Source organism: Schistocerca serialis, chromosome 5, assembly GCF_023864345.2.
Source record: "Schistocerca serialis cubense isolate TAMUIC-IGC-003099 chromosome 5, iqSchSeri2.2, whole genome shotgun sequence".
Lineage (NCBI taxonomy): Eukaryota > Metazoa > Arthropoda > Insecta > Orthoptera > Acrididae > Schistocerca > Schistocerca serialis.
The window spans coordinates 388,874,289-388,900,608 of record NC_064642.1 but is presented as its reverse complement, the minus strand read 5'-3'; positions in this window follow the sequence as shown (position 1 = coordinate 388,900,608).

Sequence of the window (26,320 nt, the reverse complement as noted above, 5' to 3'; positions counted from 1 at the left end):
AGTTACGTTATTTAAGGGAACAGGAAGTGCTCAGCCACATGTGAAACGTCAAACACGACCTGCAACAAATGATGATGCCCAAATAGGTGTTTTAGATGCTGTCACAGCTAATCCACACATCAGTAGCAGACAAACTGCGCGAGAATCGGGAATCTCAAAAACGTCGGTGTTGAGAATGCTACATCAACATCGATTGCATCCGTACCATATTTCCATGCACCATGAATTGCATGACGACGACTTTGAACGTAGTGTATAGTTCTGCCACTGGGCACAAGAGAAATTACGGGACTATGACAGATATTTTTCACGGGTTCTATTTAGCGACGCAGCGTCATTCACCAGCAACGGTAACGTAAACCGGCATAATACGCACTATTGGGCAACGGAAAATCCGCAATGGCTGCGACAAATGGAACATCAGCGACCTTGGCGGGTTAATGCATGGTGCGGCATTATGGAAGGAAGGGTAAGTGGCCCCCATTTTATCGATGGCAATCTAAATGGTGCAATGTATGCTGATTTCCTACGTAATGTTCTACCGATCTTACTACAAGATGGAGATGTACTTACAACATGATGGATGTCCGGCACATAGCTCGGGTGCGGTTGAAGCGGTATTGAATAGCATATTTCGGTTGTCGAAGCACCATACCGTGGTCCGCACGTTCACCGGATCTGACGTCTCCGGATTTCTTTCTGTGGGGAAAGGTGAAGGATATTTGCTATCGTGATCCACCGACAACGCCTGACAACATGCGTCAGCTCATTGTCAATGCATGTGCGAACATTACGGAAGGTTAAAGGCGCTGCAGTCTGGAACCGCAAGACCGCTACGGTCGCAGGTTCGAATCCTGCCTCGGGCATGGATGTTTGTGATGTCCTTAGGTTAGTTAGGTTTAACAAGTTCTAAGTTCTAGGGGACTAATGACCTCAGCAGTTGAGTCCCATAATGCTCAGAGCCATTTGAACCATTACGGAAGGTGAATTACTCGCTGTTGAGAGGAACGTCGTTACACGTATTGCCAAATGCATAGAGGTTGACGGACATAATTTTGAGCATTTATTGCATTAATGTGGTATTTACAGGTAATCACGCTGTAACAGCATGCGTTCTCAGAAATGATAAGTTCACAAAGGTACATGTATCACATTGGAACAACCGAAATAAAATGTTCAAACGTACCTACGTTCTGTATTTTAATTTAAAAAAATTATCTGTTATCAACTGTTCGTCTAAAATTGTGAGCCATATGTTTGTGCCTATTACAGTGCCATCTATCACAAAGCGAAAAAAGTGGTCCACCTAAAGCATTTGTATTTCTTTACGTACTACACGAATATGTAATAAAAAATGGGGGTTCCTATTTAAAAAAAGGCAGTTGATATTCGTTTGACTTATGGCAGCGCCATAGCACCATCTGGTTTCTCCCTTCAAGCTAGACAAGTTTCGTTCTTTGTACTTTTTTCGTTTGACGCTTATTTCGTGAGATATATTTGCTTGTGTGTGTGTGTGTGTGTGTGTGTGTGTGTGTGTGTGTGTGTGTGTGTGTGTCTGCGGTCAACCACACACGTACCCATAGCTTTTGACACTTGTCAAAGTGGCTGGTTCCTTCCCATTAACTTCTTATTGGAGGTCAGCTTCACCAAAATTTTGACTTTTCTTTATCTTATTAGTGAATATTTTATCAAATACAAGTATTTTATCTAACATCTACTAGTATTATTTCAGCGATTACGTAAGTAATGTCTAATGATTTTTTTTCGAACTCTCTTGCCAAAGGAAAATATTTTACCGTTAGTGACCAAGATGCTGAGCACCCCTAGAACGAACAACAACAGTCGATTGATTTCACGACATTATCTGCTGAGTTTAGCGCCTTGCGAAGTAACCTTACGAAGGTGCTGTGGAACCCTCTTGAAACAGGATTCTTTGACTCATTGATCCGCAATAATTTAATGACGGGCGTGAGTCGGAGACAACCGAAAGCTACATCCTGATGAGTGCATATCTTTTCCGTAATAGTCGCGGATATTCTGAGGGCTCGTAACTAAATAATGCAACCAACTGAAATTTACCAGTTTGTCCATGTTCGTGGGACGTTATTTCGAAGCAGAAGAGAAATCGAGAAGAAAAAAGAAAATGAGCTCCGGCCGATTTGGCAAGAAAAATGTGATGTGTCTGTTATCGAGATAAATAGAATATTCTCGCTTTGAAAGGGGTTCGCGCTCTATATTTATGATTGATGTTATTTCACATTGTAATACATTACTAAGATATCTTACTTATAAGTAACCTAGTTCTGGAGAAAGCATAGTAGGTTCATCGAGTTACGAACAATTCTTGTTTCACGACAAGAAAGCGTCGTGGATTTATTATGAACACTAATTGTCCTTGTTGCCAATCAAATAACCAAATTTAAATAGGATAGTAGACGTGGACGAGGTAGTCTTATAACCTTTTAGGTGACGACAACCATAGCCTTCTTTTAACAAACAGTTTTATTATATTGCCATTTTAACAAATTTTTTCGGTGCTTTTTAGAAGAACATCTTGATAATTATCAATAAAAATCACAGTACTGCGTACGTTATACAGTATTAATTTACTTTGTTAAACGGTTTTCGGTTGACAAGGCCATCATCAGACTTTTTTTGACTGTCATTATTTAATATTCCTGGACAACATTGAAAAATATCTTTCACTTCAAGAGTAAATGTCGTTAGAGTAAATCCTTGTCAGATTAAATATCATCTATGTTAAACAATAACTAAATATAAAGGGAACAAAGGAAGCAACATTTACACCACACCTCGGAAAACAGTGCTCATATAATAATTTGAACAAAGTCAAAATTAGCACAATACAAGAGTACTGAGGGCGTATTACATATGGAGGTTGTACAAAAACAGAGCAAAACATAAAAAACAGTTGTAGCAACAGAATAAATGGAGTATGTAGACAGTCACAATACAATAAATAAATACAGGAAAAATGAAGAAATAAAACGAAACGAACATCGTGGGAAGCATTTCCAAACTGTGAGAATTAAGACTAGTGATGTTTAGAAGTGGGTAAGTACTGAGTAGTGTTTAATCATTTAATATTAAATGAGGACATTGGCTAGATGATTGTTAATTTCTAGGGCTCCCAACAGCTTGAGTTTTTGGCCTTTGTTTATTATGTGGAGGACATGGGGCTGTCCTTACTTAGTACATGACCAGCAAATGTGTAGTCATATTGCTGTTACCTTGATCTCTGTTCATGTTCAGCCAGTCTAGTTGCTATGCCTCCGTGGTTGATCATTATAAAACTCATCACAATCACGACCAGTAATTTTTATATTCCGTGTATGCTACCCTTGCTTAGTAATTGAATTGTATGTTTACTATAGAAAACACAATGGGAAGGGATGATCCTCAAGTAGTATAAATCCTATAATTGCAGGATTTCAGTGTTTTGGCTATACTCTGTGATGTATTCCCTAGATATGCGATGTGCACCACTTCTTGCAAACATTGGAGTTACAGCAGAGGGAGCACAGAGGTAGGGTACAATTTTTCTACTTCTGTTTTCATTTATTTATTTATTTATTTATTTACACGTCAAGTTCCGTAGGATCTAATTGAGGAGCAAATCTCCTAGGTCATGGAACATGTCAGTACATGAAATTACAACATAAAAGTAATAACAGATAAAAATAAATGTTTATGAAACCAAAGAAAGTCAAGCAATAAGTTTTAGTAAACGCAGTCAGCAGTATAACATAAGAATCAATTTTTGAAGGAACTCCTCAACAGAATGGAAGGAGTGACCGGTGAGGCATCTCTTCGGTTTCGATTTGGAAGCGCGTGGGTTATTGCTATGATTCTTAAATTCTTCTGATAGCTTATTGAAAATGAATGCAGCAGTATACTGCAATATTTTCTGCACAAAAGTTAAGGAAGTCCGATCAAAATGCAGGTTGGATTTCTGGCAAGTATTAACTGAGTGAAATCTGCTAATTCTTGGGAATAAGAAGTAACAGTAAAGAATATATATATATATATTCAGAGGCCAATGTTAAAATACCCAGATTAGTGAACAGGGGTCGACAAGAGGTTCGCAAACTTACAGCACTTATTGCCCGAACTGCCCGTTTTTGAGTCAAGGATATCCTTTTAGAATGGGGAGAGTTACCCCAAAATATACCATACGACATAAGCGAATGAATATAAGCAAAGTAGACAATTTTCGTGTCCAACGACCACTAACTTCAGATCCGTTCGAATAGTAAAAATGGCAGCATTAAGTCTTTGAAAAGGATACTGAACGGGAGCTTTTCGCGACAGTTTACTATCTATCTGAACACCTAGAAATCTGAACTGTTCAGTTTCTCTAATCATATGCCTTTTCTGTGAAATTAAAACGTCAGGTTTTGTTGAATTATATGTTATAAACTGTAAAAACTGAGTCTTACTGTGATTTAGCGTTAGTTTATTTTCTACAAGCCATGAAATTATGTCACGAACTGCTCTGTTATAAACCGAGCCAATGTTGCACACAACATCCTTTACTACCAAGCTAAGGCCATCAGCAAACAGAAATATTTTACACCTACCCGTAATACTAGACCAGGTATCATTTATATGAATAATGAACAGGAGTGGCCCCAACACTGATCCTTGTGCCACCCTCCATTTGACTGTACCCCACTCACATCCCACATCACAGTCATTCTTAACACTTCTGCTGTAAGTGGTGAACCAATTGTGAGCTACTGCACGTATTCCGTAATGGTCTAACTTTTGGGGCAATATTTTGTGATCAACACAATCAAACGCCTTAGTTGAATCAAAAAATATGCCTAGTGTTTGAAGCCTTTTGTTTAACCCATTCAGTACCTCGTACAGGAAAGAGAATATAGCATTTATCAATACAGGATTACAGCATTTGGATGAGGCATAAATTTCATTGCAGCTAACTTCGCTTTGAAATGTTCTTTGGACATCAGGGCAGATAAGAGATGGTGCACCAATGACAGGAAAGCTGAATTTTCGTATTCTACTAAGTGTTGTATGAAAGATGGTATCACTGTGTCTATAATTGTTGTTTTCCTATAAATTTTGAAGAAATGTGCTTGTGTACTAGTATCAACAGTTGGATCGATGAAGTTTATGGATTTATTGTGAGTCTTCCTTGTGAACAAATGTTTTATGTTGACTGCTTAAGTTACGAAAAACTGTTCAGAGCTGTCTACCCACATACACGCCAGATAATCTACATATAGGGACGGGGGAGGTGGAAACATTATCGAAACACCTAAACCACAACTCGTTACCACGCCTAATGCGGTGTAGGAAAACCGTCGCCACGCAAAACTGCTTCCAGCCGTGTCGGCGTAGGTAAATACAGGTCCAGTATTTCCAAGGGAAACGTATACCACTATTCGCGCAAAATAGAGGTAAGTTCAGATAACGATGACGGAGGTACATAGCGATTATGTACCCTTCTCTCCAACTTAGGCTACTAATAATAAATTGAGGTTTGGTGACGGTGGTGGTCAGGTAAAATGCGGAAACTCGTTGTCGTGCTTACAGAACCAGTCCCGAACGATGCGAGCTGTGAGAAAAGGTGCCCCTGTCGTCTTGGAACGCGACATCACCAATGGGGAACATTATTAAACCATAGGCTGGAGCTCATCATCCAAAATGGTCACGTAATCCTTGTCAATAATGCGACCATGCAAAGTAAACATGGAGTCCGTGGAATATCACAATACAGCTACCCAAACCATCACCGATCCCACGTGGTGTTTCACTCTTGGGACGTAAACTCGGCTAGAAGTCGGAACAGTGTGGAACAAGCCTCTCTCTCTCTCTCTCTCTCTCTCTCTCTCTCTCTCTCTCTTTCCAAGCATTTATCCCGACTTGCGCGGTCTGCTCGTTAATAGGATGTGGCATGTTAATTTTAAGGGGTGGCCGGATGCCCTTCCTGTAGCCACCCCCTACCCACTGGGAAGGAATTAGTGTACCTCAACTGTCTGCGTCTAGTGTAATCCATGGAATACTGCAAATGTGTTGCCGGCCGCGGTGGTCTAGCGGTTCTAGGAGCTTCAGTCCGGAACCGCGCGACTGCTATGGTCGCAGGTTCGAATCCTGCCTCGGGCATGGATGTGTGTGATGTCCTTAGGTTAGTTAGGTTTAAGTAGTTCTAAGTTCTAGGGGACTGATGACCACATATGTTAAGTCCCACAGTGCTCAGAGCCATTTGAACCATTTTTTTGCAAATGTGTTCAGATGGCTGCGAGCCAGGTAACTGAGACGGAACGTGGCGACCAGCCCGGTATTCACTTAGCAGGATGTGTAAAACCGCCTAAAAACCCCATCCAGGCTGGCTAGCACACCAGCCCTCATCGTTTATCAGCTGGGCGGATTCGATCTGGGATCGGCGCGCCTACCCGAGTCCAGGGGGTTGGGTTGTTTTGGGGAAGGAGACCAGACAGCGAGGTCATCGGTTTCATCGGATTAGGGAAGTATGGGGAAGGAAGTCGGCCGTGCCCTTTCAGAGGAACCATCCCAGCATTTGCCTGGAGTGATTTAGGGAAATCACGGAAAACCTAAATCAGGATGGCCGGACGCGGGATTGAACCGTCGTCCTCCCGAATGCGAGTCCAGTGTCTAACCACTGCGGCACCCGAGTCCAGGAAGCCGCGCGTTAGCGCTCTCGGCTACCCTGACGGGTAGTGTGAAACGAGACTCATCTGACCTAATTGAATTCTTCCATTGCTTCATAGTCCAGGTTTTATGGCTTCGACACTACCTTTGCGTGCTAGGGGCATTTGCAACACTGACGGCTGCACAGTCCAGCTCACTCTGCAATATTCAGCTTATGGAGCTCCCTTCGTGTTGCTTTGGAGCTGACAGGAATGTGAACCAGTATTGTAATAATAGGTTCTTTATTCACGAAATTGTTCAAAATTGTCCATGAGTATGTGAGAAAATATTATTCTCTAAGAAAACCTGAAGCCACATAGCGTGAATGTCTGGAAAACCTCCGCAGTGTCGTTCAGCCACAGAAGTAGTGGAAAGGCGTCTTCGCGTCAATGGCGCTTTCGTTCGGAAAGCGTAAACGTTGTGTTCTAAACGTAACTGATCAGTGCATGTGACCGTGACGAGTTCATGTAGGGTTTATTGTCCTGTTTGAGTTGTTTATGAGCCTGAGAGAGTGAGTGGAGAGATTAAAACTTGGTGCTGACACCTCCAAGGGGATCACAAAGCTTAACGTCTCCATTCAGTGGGCATATCACCATCAATACTCTCACGCGACCTCTCATCTTGAGACACTGTGATGAGGTTTGGGATTTAAATTGGGGGATTTAATGTTCAAGAAAGTACACTAGTATATCTTCTTCCATTCATGGTCAAATACTGGAAGCCTCTTCCACAACTTGAATTTGAGCCGAGTACTGTACCTTCAAGTCGAACGTCATCAATCTAACCATGTTTTGACGACCCTGCGTAAGGAAGCAAGTTCTCTTTGCAAGATTGCTCCAGTTTCACAGACTTTGCGAGAAATACAGGGTGATTAACGAAGATGTGCAAATATTTTAATATGTTTTTCTACAAGTAAAACTAAAGAAAAGAGTTGTAAACACATAGGTCCGCAAATGTTTAGTTACAGAGTTACGGCTAATAAAAGATTTTTCCTGAAATTTAGCAGCTTCGTTAATATGAAGCCATCGCAAAACTGTGACTGTAAAGCATGATTTCCGTTTTTGTTGTTCTTTTTGATCTGATCCCAGCCATGTATCTGCAGTAGTTTTCCAGAACATCCAGAGAAGCAAAGATTATTATACAAGTAAATCTGTTTACTTTCCATTAAGAATATAGAAATGTTTGTCACTGTTGACAATCGAGGTGTTTCAGACATTTCTGAACATTTATGGTGAATGTGCTGTGAAATTGTATGTACACTGCACAACTTCCTTAACACTGAGCTTTGATATTTTTCTGGTTTAACATGATGTGTGTAACGATATTAATAAAAGCAGGTTATCTGACACATTCATATAGTTTCAGTTAACGTTATTACCATCATTTTCCAAAATTAAATTCTCTACAACTTCTGTCGAAAACTTTGTGCAATTGTCTGGAATTTAAGAAACAAATTCGGCCAAGTAGTTAATAAATTAAAAATTTTAAGAATTTACGTCTTTGCTTCTCTGGATGTTCTGGAAAACTACTGTAGACACACGTCCGGGACATGTTTTATTAGATTCACCAGATCAGTAACAACAGAATAAATGGAAATCGTGCTTTACTTCGACCTAGAAAAGTTTTCCGATGGTTTCATATTAGTAAAACTGCTAAATTTCAGGCAAAATCTTTTATTACACGTAACTCCATAACTAAACATATGCGGACCTATGTTTATATGAACTTTTTTCTTTAATTTTACTTGTAGAAAAACGTATTAAAATATCTGCATATCTTCGTGAATCACCCTATATATACTATAATTGATACTAATGTACTATAATACTATATACACTATAATTGATACTATAATTGATATACTATAATTGATCCCGGGGACGACGAGGTGACTACTTTGGCAGGATTTCGAACGGCTGAGGACTGGGGCTGGGTAGCAGGCCGATGAAGACCCAGAGAGAAGCGGCTATCAACATCAATTATTTGTTTTCTACTGCTACATCAGCTCTGTGTCGATGTGGATTGGCCACCAAAGGTGCTCGTGCCCTCTTTTGCTGATGCCTGTACTCGGTCCCTGCCATGTGCTCCTACCGTATGCGCCACAGCACCGCCGTCAGCGTTGCGTGGAGTGAAACAGGAATTTTGCCAACACCGCACACTGGTGACCAAGTGTGCAGTTAGGAGGTGCCACTGCACTGTTGTAAGGTGGCTACTGTGCCCAGGGTGCGACCCGCTACCCCCTTTGGCAGGAGTCTGGCTGCTGCTGGGGTGAGCCGGGAATCCCTACCACGCTGTGGCACCAAGTACAGAGGCGGATTTAGTGAAGGAAGCTGGCGGTGCGACGGAGACTCGAAGCCATGACTGTTGGTGATGGCTTCATGTCGCCTCCTCATCTTGCGTAGCCCTTGTGTCCTGCCCGACTGCTGACCTGTGAATTATTCTGCTACAAATTTGACAGCTATTTATGTTGGTCACATATTCGGCACGCCACCGAAACCCTGCTGATGGAGAAATCCCCTTGCCCATGTCATGCATTACCGCTGTGCTGGCAGGTTACACCGAGTGAACCTAGACCATCTCTCAATAGATCATAATCGTTGTCGCCGTAGCCCAAATAACAAGAAGCCGAGTTCACTAAATACTAACAGCTAATACAATATTCCAATGCGCCTTCTCACAGATTTCGCCCTGAAGACGGTAGTGGTGCGACAATACTGCGGCCCGTGGTTTTCTTTTTGAGCAGAGTACGGGTATTTTATTTGTCTACCTTCAGTTTTCTTTGTTTATGATGTAAAATATTGAACTTCGAGGCACATGTTTTAATTTGATGGCAGTGAGTGCATTTGTCCGATAAATCTAATTAATTGTCAAAACTGTCGTCAAAGGGTTAAGTTGTTATCACTCTTAGATTTGCTTTTTTCATCTTCGCTAGTGCGCTGCGGCCGCCACCTTTCCATTTGCAACAGATCCCTGCGTTATACACACATCTACGACGTAGGGAAAGGTGTTCTTGGCAGCGAAGGCTCCAGCTGTAATTATATTTGTTTTCTTTGTGGCCTTTCCTCTGGCCTCAGCCCCTCCCACGCTCAGTCATCCCGACGTCCACAGATAGATGCGCGCTGCCCAAGATACAGCACACTTGCCGCAGGGATTTAATTAATTCCGTAGAAAACTTTCCTCTCCGCGGTCTTCCGTTTTTTCCACCCACTGCTTCTCCGCCGACTCGTACTTCTGACTGGGATTGCAGAAAGTAGGTTAGTGGTATTATTTCTGGTAACTTCTTCAATGAAAGACGTACGTCTGCTTCTGTGCAGCCTTTGAAACAAGATAATTTTTTTTCCTTTCGTGAAGTCAGCTACGTGCCAAATATCCATAGGACTTTAAGCTTTCAGTTATTCCAGAAAAAGTCAATTTCATTACAGCTGTATTTATTAATTTCATTTTGTTGTTTATCTCATCTGTGTGCAGTCAATTTGCAGATAATATCACCTCATTTTCAGGTAACTATTAGGTTTACTTCTTGAGTCGAATACAGTAAATATGATAGCTGTCGTTCAGACACAGGAGGCACTTACATGTGCCTGCCACAAAGTTAGATAAGTCAGGTCAAACACGTTCTACCCTCTGCGTCGAAACGAAAAAAAGAAGATGAGACAACATCGTCTTCAAATCGTGACTACGTACGTTTTAGGAACATCCAAATAAACAAAAAAATACAGCTGTAACGAAATTCACTTTCATTGGAATTAAAATAATTCTCTACTGCACTCATTTTTATTCCTTAAGGGTCCATTCTCCTTAGTCAGCCTATAAAATAAGCGATTTTTATGATTTTTTCGAAAAACTAATGATTCAATCAATGTAACTCGTTACACGTTATTTATTGATTCTTGGACAATATCTTCTGATATTTTAAAGAAATTCACTCATCATTAAGCCCCCGACCCGAGGAGTTAAAGTTACATTGTCCAAACTGAGGTGTGTCCACGGCGGAAGTCCTGCAGTCTGCGAATATTATGTGAAATCATAAAACAAACCATTTTCTTCATCTGTAGGTTATTGCGCACGGAGTAATAGCACAGGTTTCTGAAATTTGAAAAATTAATAAAATGGTGGCCGTTTGAAACAAAGATGTAGTTTTATCGTGTGTTTTGGTCACTTTCTTTGTAGTAACTAATGAATAAATTTGCATTTAAAGAATTAGCCTATTGGTCCTTTCAGACATGTCCGAAGAGTCATTCAACCAAATTCCAGAAATATATCCCTATTAGTGTGCCCGAAATCCACTCTGCCAGCTTGACATACACTGTATGGAGAAATTAAAATAAAAACTAATTAGCCCATTACTCCTTACAGATATGCCCGATTTCTTTATATCATAAAATATTTTCCAAGAATCAATAAATAATGTGCAAAAGAATTTAGTTTGATTGCTTCATTAGTTTTCCCAAAAAAGAAATCACAAAGATCTCTTATCATATAGGCTGACTGACGAGAATGTGCCCTTAAGTTGTGTAAATATCAAATAGTGACTAAATACTAAAAAACAAAAGATTCGCTCCCAGAGATCGAATCAAGTTTGAGTGAAATTTTAATTTGTAGATATAGTCAACTCAATGTACGTGTATGTAATTATGTGTGTGTGTGTTTGTGTGTGTGTGTGTGTGTGTGTGTGTGTGTGTGTGTGTGTGTTTTTGTGTGCGAAACACACTGTCTTGGAAAGATGTTATCATGGTTGTTATCTTTTGTCAGAAGGCAGCTTTGATCCTGCTGTCTGCGGTAGTCTCTCCTGTGCAGACCTCTTCATCTCCGTGTAACTACTGCAGTCTGCAGCCATTTTAACCTCCTTACTGTATTCGAGTCTTAGTCGTTCTCAACAATTTTTATCCCACACACTTCTCTCCATCACTAAATTGGCAAGTCCTTCACGTCCAGCATATGCCCTATCAACTGGTCCCTTCTTTTAGTGAAGTTCTGCTATAAATTTCCTTTTGTACTCAGTTAGATTCAGTGCCCCCTCATTAACTACACTTAAGGGAAAAAACACAATACCAAAAAATAATTAATGTACAGAAATTTAGGGAATGCGTTTTTCTAGGTAACATATTTAAGTGATTAACATTGCAAATCACAGATTAATGTAAGTGCGAGATGGCCATTGCAAATGTGAAATGCTGGTACATTAATAACCGGGTAACCCCAGAATGTTGAATGCAAGCAGGGAAACGTGCGTGCATTGTGTTGCACAGGTGCCGGATGTCAGTTTGTGGGCTGGAGTTGTACAGGGACGGTTAATGGTGTTTATGGATAACTCTGGAGTTTTCGTCCATTAATGTCCCGTGAGCGCTCGATTGGAGACGGATCTGCCGATTGAGCGGGCCAAGGCCAGATGTCGACCATCTGTAGAGCATGTTGCATTATAACAGTGGCATGTGAGCGAGCGTTGTGCTGCTAGAAAACACCCCCTTCAATGCTGTTCATGAGTGGTAGCAGAAAAGGTCGAAACACTAGACTGATGCACAAATTTGTATTCAGGGTGACCTCCTTCTAACCAACACACGCCCATCACTGGCACGAAGGCAGAACCGTCATTCATGAGAAAACGCAACAGATTTCCCCCCTCACCTCCAATGAGCTCTCGCTTGACACCGCCGAAGTGCAAATGGTGATGGGTTGAAGCCAGTGGAATGCACGCTATAGGGCGTCTGCCTCTGAGCTGTCCTTGAAGCACCGGATTTCTAACTGTTGGTTGTGTCACTGTGGTGCCAATTGCTGCTGAAATTGCTGCAGATGCAGTACGACACGCCTGAGCCATACGCTGAACGGGATGGTCTTCCCTCTTAGAAGTGCCAAGTGACCGTCTGGAGCCCGGTCTTCTTGCGACTGTACACTCCGTGACCATCGCTTGCAGTAATCATGTACAGTCGCTATATCCCTTCCAAGTCTTTCTGCAATAGCGAAGGAGCATCCAGCTTCTCATAGACCTATTACATGACCTTGTTCAAACTCAGTGAGATGTTGATAATGTCATCTTAAAGGTATTCTTGAACATCAACTCACCACGTCCAATCTCAAAGGTAACTAACGTCCACGACCGCTACAGAGTGTATTTAAAACTAACCTGATTTGTGTACGTTCTACTGACCCCAAACCACCATTTGTGACTTTAAATGGGTCAAGCGAGAGGTCATTGGAGGGCAGTGTGGAGGTCCGTTGTGTATTCTGATGAACGATGGTTCTGTCTTGGTGCCAGTGATGGTTGTGTGTTGGTTAGAAAGAGGCCATCCTGAATAGAAACCTGTGTGCGGTCTGGTGATTTGGCCATTTGTGCTGCCATGGTGAATTTTCCAACAGAATAACACTAGCCCACATACCAACAGAGTGTCGACATGCTGCCTTGGCCTGCTCTATCATCGCATCTGTCTCCATTCGAGGACATATCATCAGACAACTCCAGCCTCATCCACGACCAGCGTTATTTGTCCCTGTATTGACCGAGCAAGTGCAACATGCATGGAATTCCATCACACAAAGTGACATCCGACACCTGTACTACTAAATACATGCACGTTTGCGCAGTGCCATTCAATATTCTATCGGTTACAGTGGTTATTAATGTACGAGCATTTCGGATTTGCAATAGCTTATCTTATACTTGCATTAACCTGTGGTCTTGCAACGTTAAACAGTTAAATATATTACCTACACAAACATATTCCTGAAATTTCATTACTCTGCATTAATTATTTTTTGGTGCTGCGATTTTTTCCACGATCATACTGGCGTACTTTATTGATTACTTTCCTCTCACACGTATTGGTTCAGTTTTTCTTTAAATTTTCGGGACTTTACTGAAGCAAAACTCGATCAGTCACCCATTTGGTTCATTGTCAGAAACACTCATTGTTGTCCTTGTTCCTACTATGTCTGTATGTATCACCATGTAATTATTTTCGTTAATATATAAAGATATAATTCTTATAGGAAATGACATTTTTTAAATTTCATTTCTATCCCTTACAGTTTATGATCTCTCGCACTGGCGATGGCGCAGACATTGGTGGAACAGACGAGCAGTTCCCATAGCCAATGACGATGGAGTTCACAAAGTGAATGGCTAGCAAGAAACGAAGACCATTGCATAGCAAAAGTTGTTGATACTCGGGCTGGACGGTGAATACGAATCACTGTCGGATGCTAAAGTTTTCTTTCGCTTTCATGATGTTGCTGAATCAGGTGGCAACTAACATATACTAAGCGTCATTCGATTATTGGGAGCTATGGCATAAATGCAGTCTTTCATATTGTGAAACGTAAGATCATAATTGATTTATGGAAGCAAGACGTAACCTGATCTTCAACCCTGTTTGTATTTTTCCACTCAATTCACTTACAGGCTGCGTGGCCAATGTTTTAAGTTCTTTAGCTGCTCTGACGTCTAGGGGATGGCTGCACAACTGATACATTAATGAATTATTTTTCTGTTAACTTCCTATTGATTGATTAAGCTGCAGATTGGATTATGACTAACAAAATGAATAAATGTCCTTAACACATGCTAGATACTTTTCAGTAATTAAACTGTTTCTCGCAACGAATTTTGGAATGTCTGGATCACAAATTAATTTCGTAGTGTGCCAACTCTGCCTCTTTTATCAAGCATTTCCCTATCAGGTGAAGTAAAATGTTTATTTCACCCTTGCTTAGGACTATGAGAGTAGTGGAGCATATTGAATTCCATGCCACTTTTAATTTATTCAACAGGCCACCGCTACCCCACTCTTCCTCCCTGATCAATTAATTACTGCCTCCTCTCTGGGAAATCCCCAGCCCATCAGGGGGTCCCTCTCCCCTCTCCTTAGGGGAAATCTCCAACCCTCCTCCCTCCAGCCCCCACCTGTCCCTTCCTCCCCATCCCCACCATTTCCCACACGGAAATCGCTCAGTCTGTCCTGAGCTGTTGGTGCAGAAGAACATAGGGGAATTTTTCTTTACTTTGCTGTGTTATCTTGCCGGGAATTGGAGCGAAATTCTGGTCATTCTGTGCTGTTTAATTAATTTTGCTATGCGCAAGTGTTGTAAATTACTTAACATAATCATCTAACTATCAGAAAGTAATTAAATGCACAAAAGGATAGCTTTTTTTTTCGATCGTGGACGCGATGCAGCCACGAAATTGGCCTCAACATCAACATAAACACTCACTGCACGTACGAGGGTACTCCCAAAAGGAAGGTCTCCTATTTTTTATAAGTACATAGACCTGTTTATTAATACAATGATTTACATCAGTTTACAGCTTGAACATTTAGCTATTTTTCGACATAATCACCATTTCTGTCGATGCATTTTTGTAGACGCTGTGGCAGTTTTTGTATGCCCATGCCATACCAGCTCGCCGCCAAACTGTTTAGAAAGTTATGAACCTCTTCTTTGACCTCGTCGTCTCTCCGGCCAAATGTCCTTTTCACCTAGGGAACAGGTGATAATCTGGAATATATGGTGAGTGGGTGACTATGTTCCACTGAAACTGTTGCAGGAGAGCAATGGTTTGCCGAGCGATGTATGGGCGAGAATTGTCATGGAGAATGTGTACGTCCTTGCTCAACATTCCTCTTCTTCGGTTCTGAATTGCCTGTTTGAGTTTTTTCAGAGCCTCACAGTGCCTGTCAGCGTTAATTGTGGTCCCAGCGTTTCAGCTCCGACGATATTCCTTTTGTTAAATTTTTCCTTAATACTGTATACACTCTTTTAAAATCAATATGTTGTTGTTGTTGTTGTTGTTATTGTAGACCATATCGGTGATCTGGAGATGAAGAGATGCTACAGTGCCTGGAAGAAAAGGAGCAGGAGCCTCAGCTCTGTGAAATTCAATCATCAATGCGTGACTGGTTGGAGGTGGTCCTTGATTAGCTTAGCGATATGGTTTTCATCGTGGAGGCAGAGACACAGCACTACTGCCTTGGGTAATTTATGTACCAATCTTTATTTTTTGTATCACATACAATCAGTGTTCTTTCTTTCTTGGCAGAAGCAGGAGGTGAGTTTATAACACATAATTATTTTTCGTTATTCTTTCTCTACAGTCAGCATGCCAACACTGTCAGAGATGTGATCCATTCTGCCACCCCACAATATGCTGTGACACGAGAGTGCCAGGGTATGTCAATACAGCATTGCCAGAACGGTGGTCCTGTGTGGCATGCCTCACCTGCCAGGACGAGGCTCGTGACTGCACAAACTGCAGCTGCCTCATTTACCACAACACCCACTGCTGTCACTCCTGCCACTTCCGCCGCCGTCTCTGCTGCCACCACAACACTGCTCTGGTGGCAGTGGGCTTCCATCCCTCTGGCTACGCTCAACCAGGCCAATAGGCTGCCACAAGAAGGGTCTACCACACCTGCTTCACTCGCCCCATCGCTCTGGTAGCTGTGGGTGGAAAATGGCCCACAGTCCACCGCTATGGCTGCTTTCCTCCTGGTCATTAGGACACTGCCACCAACTGGATCAGGGCTAGGAACTGCCGATATGTCTCGCCCTGCCACACAGCACCCCTCTCTGTAGCCCAGGTGCTCCTCCTGACCTAGAGCAGTGTCTACTCCTCCTTGTCAGAACTGGCGCCCTAGAAGGGATGTGGCGCCATGCCAAATACCTCAGCACTCCACCCCACAGCTGGCTTCACCCACGTGACAGTCGCAGACCTTGGATGCTAGCCATAGTGGTAGTAACAGGATCCTGTCGCTGGTTGCAGTTCCCTCACCCATTCTATTACAGACAGACATCAAGTTAGCAATATGATTCCACAGCTAAACTACAAGGTGATTGAGGATGAATTTGAGGAGTGCATCTCGTTTTATAATATAGAGAACCCATCAGTAGGCCACCGAAACCAGATCGGTTTTCCAGAAGTGTGCCTTCCTGTTCTGCAGGCAGAGCTCTTCAAATTCATTAATTATCTTTGGTACCCAACTATTAAGCGCAGCGCTGTGGTGTGTTGTGAAATCACACTTTTCCCCAGACAGGACTCTAGCCTCAAGGAGATGAGCATTGTGTACTTTCGGTCGGAAAATGCCATGGTATCACTATGCATTACAATCACTAAGTAGTTTTATGATTCCAAGTATCTCAAATGGAAGTTACAGGCTCAGGTACAGCATTCAGCTGAGTGCTACTCCTCGACAACCACACACATGTCTGTGAGCCAATAAATGGGGGGATGTTCAGCTATATCAAGCTTCCTAAGGATATAGCTGATAAGAAGGCATGTGTTAACGTCCAAGATAAAAGACAACTATTGTTTTCAAGATCAACCTTGACTTCTGAGAAATATTACCATTATAAGGATCATCTGCATTGTACATTTCGATGTGGCAAATATATTGACATTCATGAGGTTTGTAACTTTCAAGGTATTGAGTTACCCTTTAAGTTGTGGAATCCCTTCATTTCTCTGAAATCGCGAATCAGCATAAGTTGCATATTGACATGCTGCTGCTCTCCAAAGGAGACGATCATCAGAGATATATCCCCTCTCCTTTCAGCCCAAATGAGTGAGCAGAAGTGTGAAAACCATAATTTGGCGAAGATACCTCAATGCAACTTTCATAAGCGACTTATTAGCAAAGCATATTGTGGATTGTTCTACCAGGAAACCAATATGTGTTCCCATGCCCACTGAGTAAAATAAAATCTTGAAGTTTAAGATTTCTCTCCATCAGAAATGTTTTGTAGTGTATGCTCAACTTTGAGTGCCTCCTTGCTCCTGTGTCACTTTGTGAAGGTGACCCTATCATATGTGGCAGCATACTAGGATATATGTTCATATGATTTGAGTCTCAGAAATCACAAATCATATGTCTCAGATAATGCTGTGATTTGGTTGCTCACTGAGCTTTAAATACTTCCCATAGGAGGAAATTTTTGGAAATTTGTGGTAAGGTCTTATGGGACCAAACTGCTGAGATCGGCGGTCCCTTAAGCTTACATGCTACTTAATCTAACTTCTACTTACGCTAAGAACAACACACATACACACCTCTGCCCAAGGGGGCAGCCGTACAGACCGTGACAAGGCGCCTCAGACCACTTGGCTACCCTGTGCGGCTTTTCATGGGAGGTTGAGAAGCCTTACATCACCAACACTGCCATGACCAAGTCAAAGGAGAATGATTGTTTGCACAAGAAGGCGGTTGACTGTCATACAGTGGGCAGCTCTTAGACTGAAAAGTGGAAACTCCTCATAGGGGCCACTGTCAGCTAATGGGGAAGTTCCATGGAGCTGCCCATAATACATACAACCTGTAGTACAAATTACCAAGACACATACCCGTCTTTTTCCACAATTTGAGTGGTTATTACCTCACTTTCTTCTTGAGCACTTTCCTGACTTCAGCATGGAGAAGGATCAGGTCAGGGTCTTGCCTGAATGCATTGAGATGTATATTTCATTCATCAAATTAATGACACTAAGAATTATACTCCAGTTTCTGGACTCATTATGTTTATACAGGCATCATTACACGCATTTGTTGAAACTCTGCCACAGGAAATATGCACATTCCGATGGCGCGAAGTTTCAACTTCTGACGAGGAAGGGCGTTTTCCCATACGAGCTTCAGGTTTATAGTGGAAACTCAACAAAATGAGACCATCTAACATAACTGCATGCATCAGTAAGCTAACAGGCGACGCTGCATCAGATGTAGCGTACATTTAGCAGGAGTTTACCATATCCAGTTTAGGAGGGTTTGCAAAACTATACATGAACATACACCTGCATTTGCTTGCAGATGTTTTTCAGAAATTCTGGAATGTGTGAGTGACTAAATATGCTCTTTATTCTGCATTTTATTACACAAAACCTGGGTTGACTTGGGATACTATGCTCAAGAAAATGAAAGTCAATATCGAGCTATTGACTGATGTTGCCATAATTTTTTCTTTTGAGCAAGCGATCCATGGGGGACTTTGCTAATGTGCCCATAGGCATGCCAAAGCAAATAATCCATGGATGGACGAGAGATTCATTGTATACCTTATTTCCAGCTATATCATGTATTTGGAAGTGTACAGGCATATCATGCAGCAGTCGATGCCATTTAGCGAATTTCGATGGTTGTGAAAAGTAATAAGTAGAAATATCTATAGAATGATGAGGTTTTTATTACGTCAAGGATATTACGGTTTACGGCAAGACAATGGAAACTTTGAGAAAATACCATGAAATTCTTGTTAGAACACAATGGGATGGGTGTTATCACATAAGGGAATGTATTGTCAGACAAAATTTGAAACAGGTCTCTATCTTCAACCAGAACTTCGTTGCTTTTGGAGATGGCGAAGACTGCAGCACAGTTCGTGAAACTACCTACATGGGGATGTGCATGTTAGACCTCTCCAAACTCCACATGTTTTGAATCCATTATGAGCTTGTGAAAATTGGTTTTGCTGATCCAAAGTTACTTTATATGGATACAGATAGCTTCATTTATTGGATGAAGGGCTGCAACCCATATGGAGTAATGAGGTGCCATATAAATGCATTCGACAGATGTTTGTATGCAGTCAATAATCCTTATGGTATTGTTCCACAGAACAAGAAGGTCATTGGCTGAATGAAAGAAAACGCGAATTAGTAGCCGATTGTGGAGCTTGTGGGCCTTACATCCAAAATGTATGCATATCACTCAGTGGCTAGTGCCACCCAGAGGCAATTGAATGGTGTGCATCATGTGGTCGAAGGGCCCTCATAATTGAAGATTGCATGTAGTGCCTGTAAAGCAATGTTTGCGGTGCTCCACGGCAGCTGCAGCATATGGTACAGAAAATTAGTATTCTATAGCGACAGCACGAGGTGTACACTGTGCTGTAGTCTAAAATTGGTCGGTCGCCTTCTGACAATAAGTGAGTCATTTATGAGGATGGGAATGAAACTCGCTCTTACTCACACTATTCACTTGGTTGAGACTGGTGTGAATGAGTGAGACTGCATGCGAATAGTGGTTGTATGTGGAATAGTGTGCTCCATTTATCACAGTGTGAATATTTTTAGTGTAAATATACCATGTGTGCTGATATACACGTGTACTTCTAAATATACGCACACCATGTGTGCAGTGACTATGTAAATGGACCAAAAATTGTGTAAAATATATGAATGCCATGTGTGCTAACACATTTAAATATAAGCACACCATATGTGCGGCGATAGTGTAAATATACCAAAAATCGTGTAAATATATATCCACAGCACGTATGCTGACAGAATGTGTACTTGTAAACAGGCTTTTCAGATGAAAAAAAAATGTATTGTTGTAAATAGTCCCTGTTCATCATGTAAACAGAATAATTTTTAAGTTTCGCCTGCCACTAGTCATCCAACTGTGATTATTTTTAACTGTAGATATATTTAACCACCAGTCCATCGCAAAAAGTTTGATTATTTTCGAGAATTCCTACTTGTCGAAAAAATTGTGAATATTTTCAGCCAGTGTTTGTGTGTCCCAAAAATTGTAAATGCTCAACAGCTGATATTAATGGATGGACTTTGGGGAGTTTTTCGAGTCATAGTAATTAGTATTAGTAATAATGTATAAATAAAAGAGCCCTCGCACTTAAAAAAATGTGTGGAAAAGATCCCAACTGTGTCAGTGTTATGAAAAAGGGCCAAACTGTGTCTGAAGAACCAATCAGTTTTGTGAAAAAGAACCGAACTGTATCTGAACGATCAAATTCTATTTTTATATCTGCGAAAAGTAAATAAATGGGTTTCGTTATCAAACATCTTTGTTGTTTTTATTTACAGAAAACCTATTCTCCATTGCAGGATGTGCTAGGCATGCACATGACAATAGTTCTGAGTGCTATTAGGCAGGTTCAGTTTAAGATAGAGAGTAACAAAATATATGTAATGGTTGCATGATATTTTGCATATTGTGCTGGACATGTTGGGTTAGGGGAGCAGGTAGCACAAGACTGTGTTTGCTTCCAAAAATATATAGTAAAGATGTCTAAAATTACATCACCTGTACCTGAGGAGAACCACAGACATAGTACATGGACAATGTTACATACTACGTAACACTCAAAGTGCGAGCAGGATGAAAACAGTAAAAAAGAACACTGAATGTAAGTTAAAGATTCATTTATTTCTCGTCCAGCTTAAAAGTGATTTTACGTTTTCATAAGTATACACAACACTGTTTCGATGTATCTTCTTCCTCTACAGTTGAACGAGAGCAGGTCTTGAATAGCTGCATATTTGGAGATTCCATGTATCGATGTGATCTTCTCCTTGTCTTTGGCATAGGTGATGGTAACCTTGTAGCTGAATTAGTAAAGCGATGCCAGCATATATTCTCCCAGTGAATTCCACGGAAGAAATGTATTAACCACCTTGCACTCTTTCTTGTTTTAGCACACTTCAAATCCTGTGTGCGGCTATGGTGATGCTATGCTTGTTAAGAATATCTATTAGATCGGCATTTTCTGTGAATGCTACGAATACAATTTCTTTAAATATGAACCATCTGCTCACTCATCATCATAGAAATCTTGAACGTCTGCTGTAGTGTTCACATTTTGAGATGCTATTGACAAATGCTTTGGATAGCACAACAACTGTACATTTATACAGCTCGGTGGACAACAACGGTGAGCAGGCGATAGTTAATCATATGGTCATGTAGAACCAGAGAATATGCCACAGTGCATTTTTGGAAATTTGCTGAAGATTCAAATTCACTTTGTTTATACATTGAACCTGGTTTTATTAGCTCATTTTATTTTGAGCAGTTTGTTAATGTGATTGGTGCCAGCTCCTTGGACTTTCGTTGACTGAGTAGACATCATTTCTCTTCAACAGCTTCATAGTAAGAAGCACAGAACTTTGCATACATGTCAAATGCTCGACTATACACATTTACATCCCACTGTAGCAGTAAACTGTCATACAAATAGAATTCCAAATTCAAGCAGACTCTGCCACTAGTTAATTAACAATTATCAAATGCTATGGAATCATTTGCTATATTTCCCCCTTCTATCGGTCTGGAATGCAAGCATGATGAATCTAAGTGTCTCCAATTGAACAGAGGCTGTAATAGCCCATGTCTGTCTGGTTGCCACTGACACGATGGGTATTCGAAATTTCCCATGAATAGAAACTTAATGTCAGCAATAATGACTGTGTGGACGATGTGGCCTATTCTACACCTTATTTTAGATCTATGTGACGATGCTGTGCTGATTATATTTATATGTTTTGACGATGCCATTATGGCCTTATCACTTTACGACATGGTGTAAAAAAGATCTGAGGAGGGTCATTACGGACTGAAACCAGTCATCGTCTAAAGAATTGATTTTATGATCAAAGACTGGAATAAAGAACATAAAACATTAGAAAATTAATGGAAGATATGCACCAGCATTCAGAACTTTTAAAAGCTTCAAGTTCTCCTCGCCTACTACAGTGATGTGAGGCATTTTTCACATTATTTTGCCGATGATGATCTTGTTCTCCTTTCGGGTTCTTGAATGTAAGAGTTACTATCTGTCACACACCGTACCAGAATAGTTCCTGTTTAACAAAGTATTCACTGCATGTGTTCAGAGTATCCCATAAGCATTTTCCGTGGTAGACAAGCAGTAAATCTCTTGTTCACTGTTACACTCTCTGGTACTCACTGAACTATCCTGTTTTTTTTTCTATACCACTCAAATCAGCAGATATACAGAGACATATGTTTTAAGGGTTGATGCTATGCCTACAACACATATTCAGTCAATCTCAGTCCAGTTAAATTCGTATCGTACCTCCTGAAACAAGAATGCCAAATCATTACATGTAATTTTCTATCCCACTGTAGGTGAACAATCCTTTTTCCTAAATACCCCATCCAAATATATGAAACTCTTGCATGGAAGGATTAAAGCAAATTGGTGCTGAATGACAGTTCTGATTTCGTCGTCCTTGTTGAATGTGGTTGAAGCATAACATTTATGCAATAAATATTCCTACTATATAATTTTCTCATCACGTTCTTCTTGTAACACTATGCTGAGTGACGTTTCTGCGGGGTTTAAGGCCTACTGATTTAACGAACTCGTAGTTCACACGTGTTATCACTATGTGGTTCATCTGCAAAGTAGTGTGCCGTGGCTGGTTTTATACCTTACACCCACCGTGTTTTAGATGTAGTCGTACAATGATAAACTCACAACGAAAGGCGCTTGCAGAATGTCTATAGAGACACTGCAGTAAACAAAAGCTCGTCGAGTCGTTGAGCGACGCGCCTGTCAGCGCAACAAGCTCGGGTGAACAGAGTGCCGGGCAGCCCCACAAAGCTGTAACTCCTGGAGTGTTGGAATGTGTTGACACTCTCTATCAAGGCGATTGACAGGTCACAATCAAACGCCTCGCTGCTTTGCTGATAGTGCTAACACACTTGTCCACCAGATGGAGTACTCAATGGGGTACCGATGTTCCTTGGTACCTAAACCACCGAGTGAGGTTGCGCAGTGGTTAGCGCACTGGATTCGCATTCGGGAGGACGACGGTTCAATCCCATCCGGCCATCCTGATTTGGGTTTTCCGTGATTTCCCTAAATCGCTTCAGGCAAATGCCGGGATGTTTCCTTTGAAAGGGCACTGCCGACTTCCTTCCCCATCCCTAATTCGATGAGACCGATGACTGTTTGGTGTCCTCCTCCACATCAACCCAACCCCTTGTTACCTAACAGAAGACCACAAACAGTACAGAAGGACAATCTGCGCAGAATTACTTGCACGTTACGAGGCTGATGGTGACAGTTTTTTGTCGAACGCGATGAACTTCTCCTTCTGCATGACAACGCAAGGTCTCACAAAAGTCTATGCTTCCGGCTCCTCAGTCTACGTTCTTTACTTTTTTTTATCTCAAACATCGTCTTCGTATTTCTAAGCCTAGAATTGCTGAAACTACCACCCGAAACAGTGAGCTGCCACTTGCTGATACGCCGGCCGGGGCGGCCGAGCGGTTCTAGGCGCTACAGTCTGGAATCGCGCGATCACTACGGTCGCAGGTTCGAATCCTGCCTCGGGCATGGATGTGTGTGATGTCCTTAGGTTAGTTAGGTTGAAGTAGTTCTGAGCTCTAGGGGACTGATGACCTTAGAAGTTAAGTCCCATAGTGCTCAGAGCCATTTGAACCATTTTTGAACTTGCTGATACACGTCGAGAGTCAAGAAGTAATGAAGGAAATCCACAGAGGAAAACCCTGATCAATTCACATACGCGCAGCAACGTCTCAGCTTTGCAGTTTTCACTCAAGAACTATTCGCAAATGTTTATGGGGCTCCTTACGACGAGATAGTTGCGGAGGATCCCTGGCGAATGCTGCAGGGCTACACTGTCCAGTCACTTTAATGTCACCACCTGTCAGAACAACTTTTGCAGTGCTAACCGCAGTGAGACGTGCAGGACGAGAGTCATTGATTGAAGTTCTGGGAGGTACCGACAGGAATGGGGAGCCATGCCGGCCCCACGCCATGGCCTGCTAAGCTGTGTTTCTCGGTTGAGGATATATGGCGCGAACAGCCCGATCGAGGTGGTTCTTCAGATTCTAGATCTGATTTAAATCCGGTGAGTTTGGTGACCAGCAGAGTGCGGTAAAGTCATCCTGGTGCTCTTTGAACCAGGCAAGTACGCTAAGAAATGTGTAACAAGTTGCATTGTCCCGCATGTGGGGCTGGACATGGCCCCCAACGATATATGCAAACTTGTGTTGATTCATTGTGCCTTTCAGAATGACGAGCTCACGCAGGGAATGCGGCGGAAGCGTTCCCCAGAGCATAACGCTCCCTCCGCCAGTTTTTTTTTGTTTGCTTTCAGACTTTTCACACTGTACACGCCAACAGTTAAATTTAGCCGTTTCGTAAATGCTTCCATCCTTGGCCCGAAAGCCAATGACCATGCACTTTATGAATCAGATAAATCGCTCCGTTTCCTTATTAAGACAGCGACTGCACTATTTTCCGCTTTGTATACCCTCCACTGCTATTGTTGTCAAATGCCGTCTATGAGTGGTTCTTGCAGGCTGACGTCGAGCACAAGAGGTGGCCACGGGAATGTGAGCAGACCGTGTACTTCTACACCATATGCACTAGCCGACTCTGCGTTATGCAGGAGACCTGCAGATGCCATACCTAGGAGGCAGTCGCAATAATGTGGAAGCAGGAAACAGGGACGGAGACAATAACGAGGGGCAACGTGAAGATGTAGAATTACAGCATTGAGTGAGCTGCTTTCGTCGTGTTCAGAATGCTATTTGTGCGAAGTTATGATCATGTAGGATATCAAATTTAATTTAATTATTGATTTCAGAGTTGGTAGGATGAAGCATGCTGTCTTCGAGGAGAGTCACCGAGTGACGTAGAAGTTGTTAGGAGCTTATTACTGATGTACATCAGTGGCCTGGCAACCAACCTCACGATTTTGGGCAACGATGGAACGATGCAGTTATCTATGACATACGAGGGGAATTCAAGAACTAAGTTACACAAGGCGTTCCACACTAACTCTATTGAACAACCAGAGTGGCGCGTTGTCAGTAGAGAGTACATGTTCCGGATTTCCTGCAGACACAGTTCTGCAACCGTACGATAACAGGCGGATCACAGTGAGCGAGTGAAATGACGCGGTGTGTCGAAACTTACACCAAAGTTGAATACGTGGGACAGTACGATCTTACAGTCAAATTGAACATGAAACTCTGGCTTGATATGGGTTGAATGGAATGTCACGTCCGGCCATAGTGCAATAATGACAACAAATTGATTGAGACCGCAGAGATGTGGGTGATGCTGAACAATAAGGGCCATATACGACAACGTTCAGGTAATCGAGGAACTGAATCGCAGATTTTGCAACGCTGAGTACTTACCCACAGCGGTTCTCGAAAGGCCCTGTGAGCGCATTTCTATCGTCAATGAACTGAACGGTGAACAGAACGCTCCCATCGTTGCTTACAGAGACTTGGTGGCTATGCTGAGAAAAATAGCGCACTGAATCTGTACCTCTTTTTAGAGCTGCAATCAATAAGTTATTTGGCCTGTCATTGAATGTGTAGCTTACTTTTTTGAAATCATTATTTGGACTTGCTGCTCTTGTACGAATACTTGCAATGTTTGCAGTTAAAAATTATTGGACAGAAGGTCCGCCTGTTTTGCAAAACATCGTTTTGTCATGTAACCCAAGCACGTTTCGGCCCATCTGTGCCAGCATCAGTAGTTTTATTCATTAAAATGATGTGTAATGTGAACATACGAGGCGTATTTTTTAAGTAAGTACCGTTTTGAAATTAAAAATGACATGCTAAGATATCTCGATAATTTTATTTTTACATGAAAGGCTGTACCTTAATCTACTTTTCTACATAATTTCCGTCAATATTGAGGCACTTGTCATAACGTTGAATCAGTTTTTGAATATCCTCCTTGTAGAAGTCTGCCGCCTGACTTGTTAACCACTGCATCACCACTGTTTTGACTTCGTCATCGTCTTGAAGACGCTGACCGCCCAGGTGTTTCTTTAAGTGCTGGAACAGATGGTAGTCACTGGGCGCAAGATCGGGGCTGTACA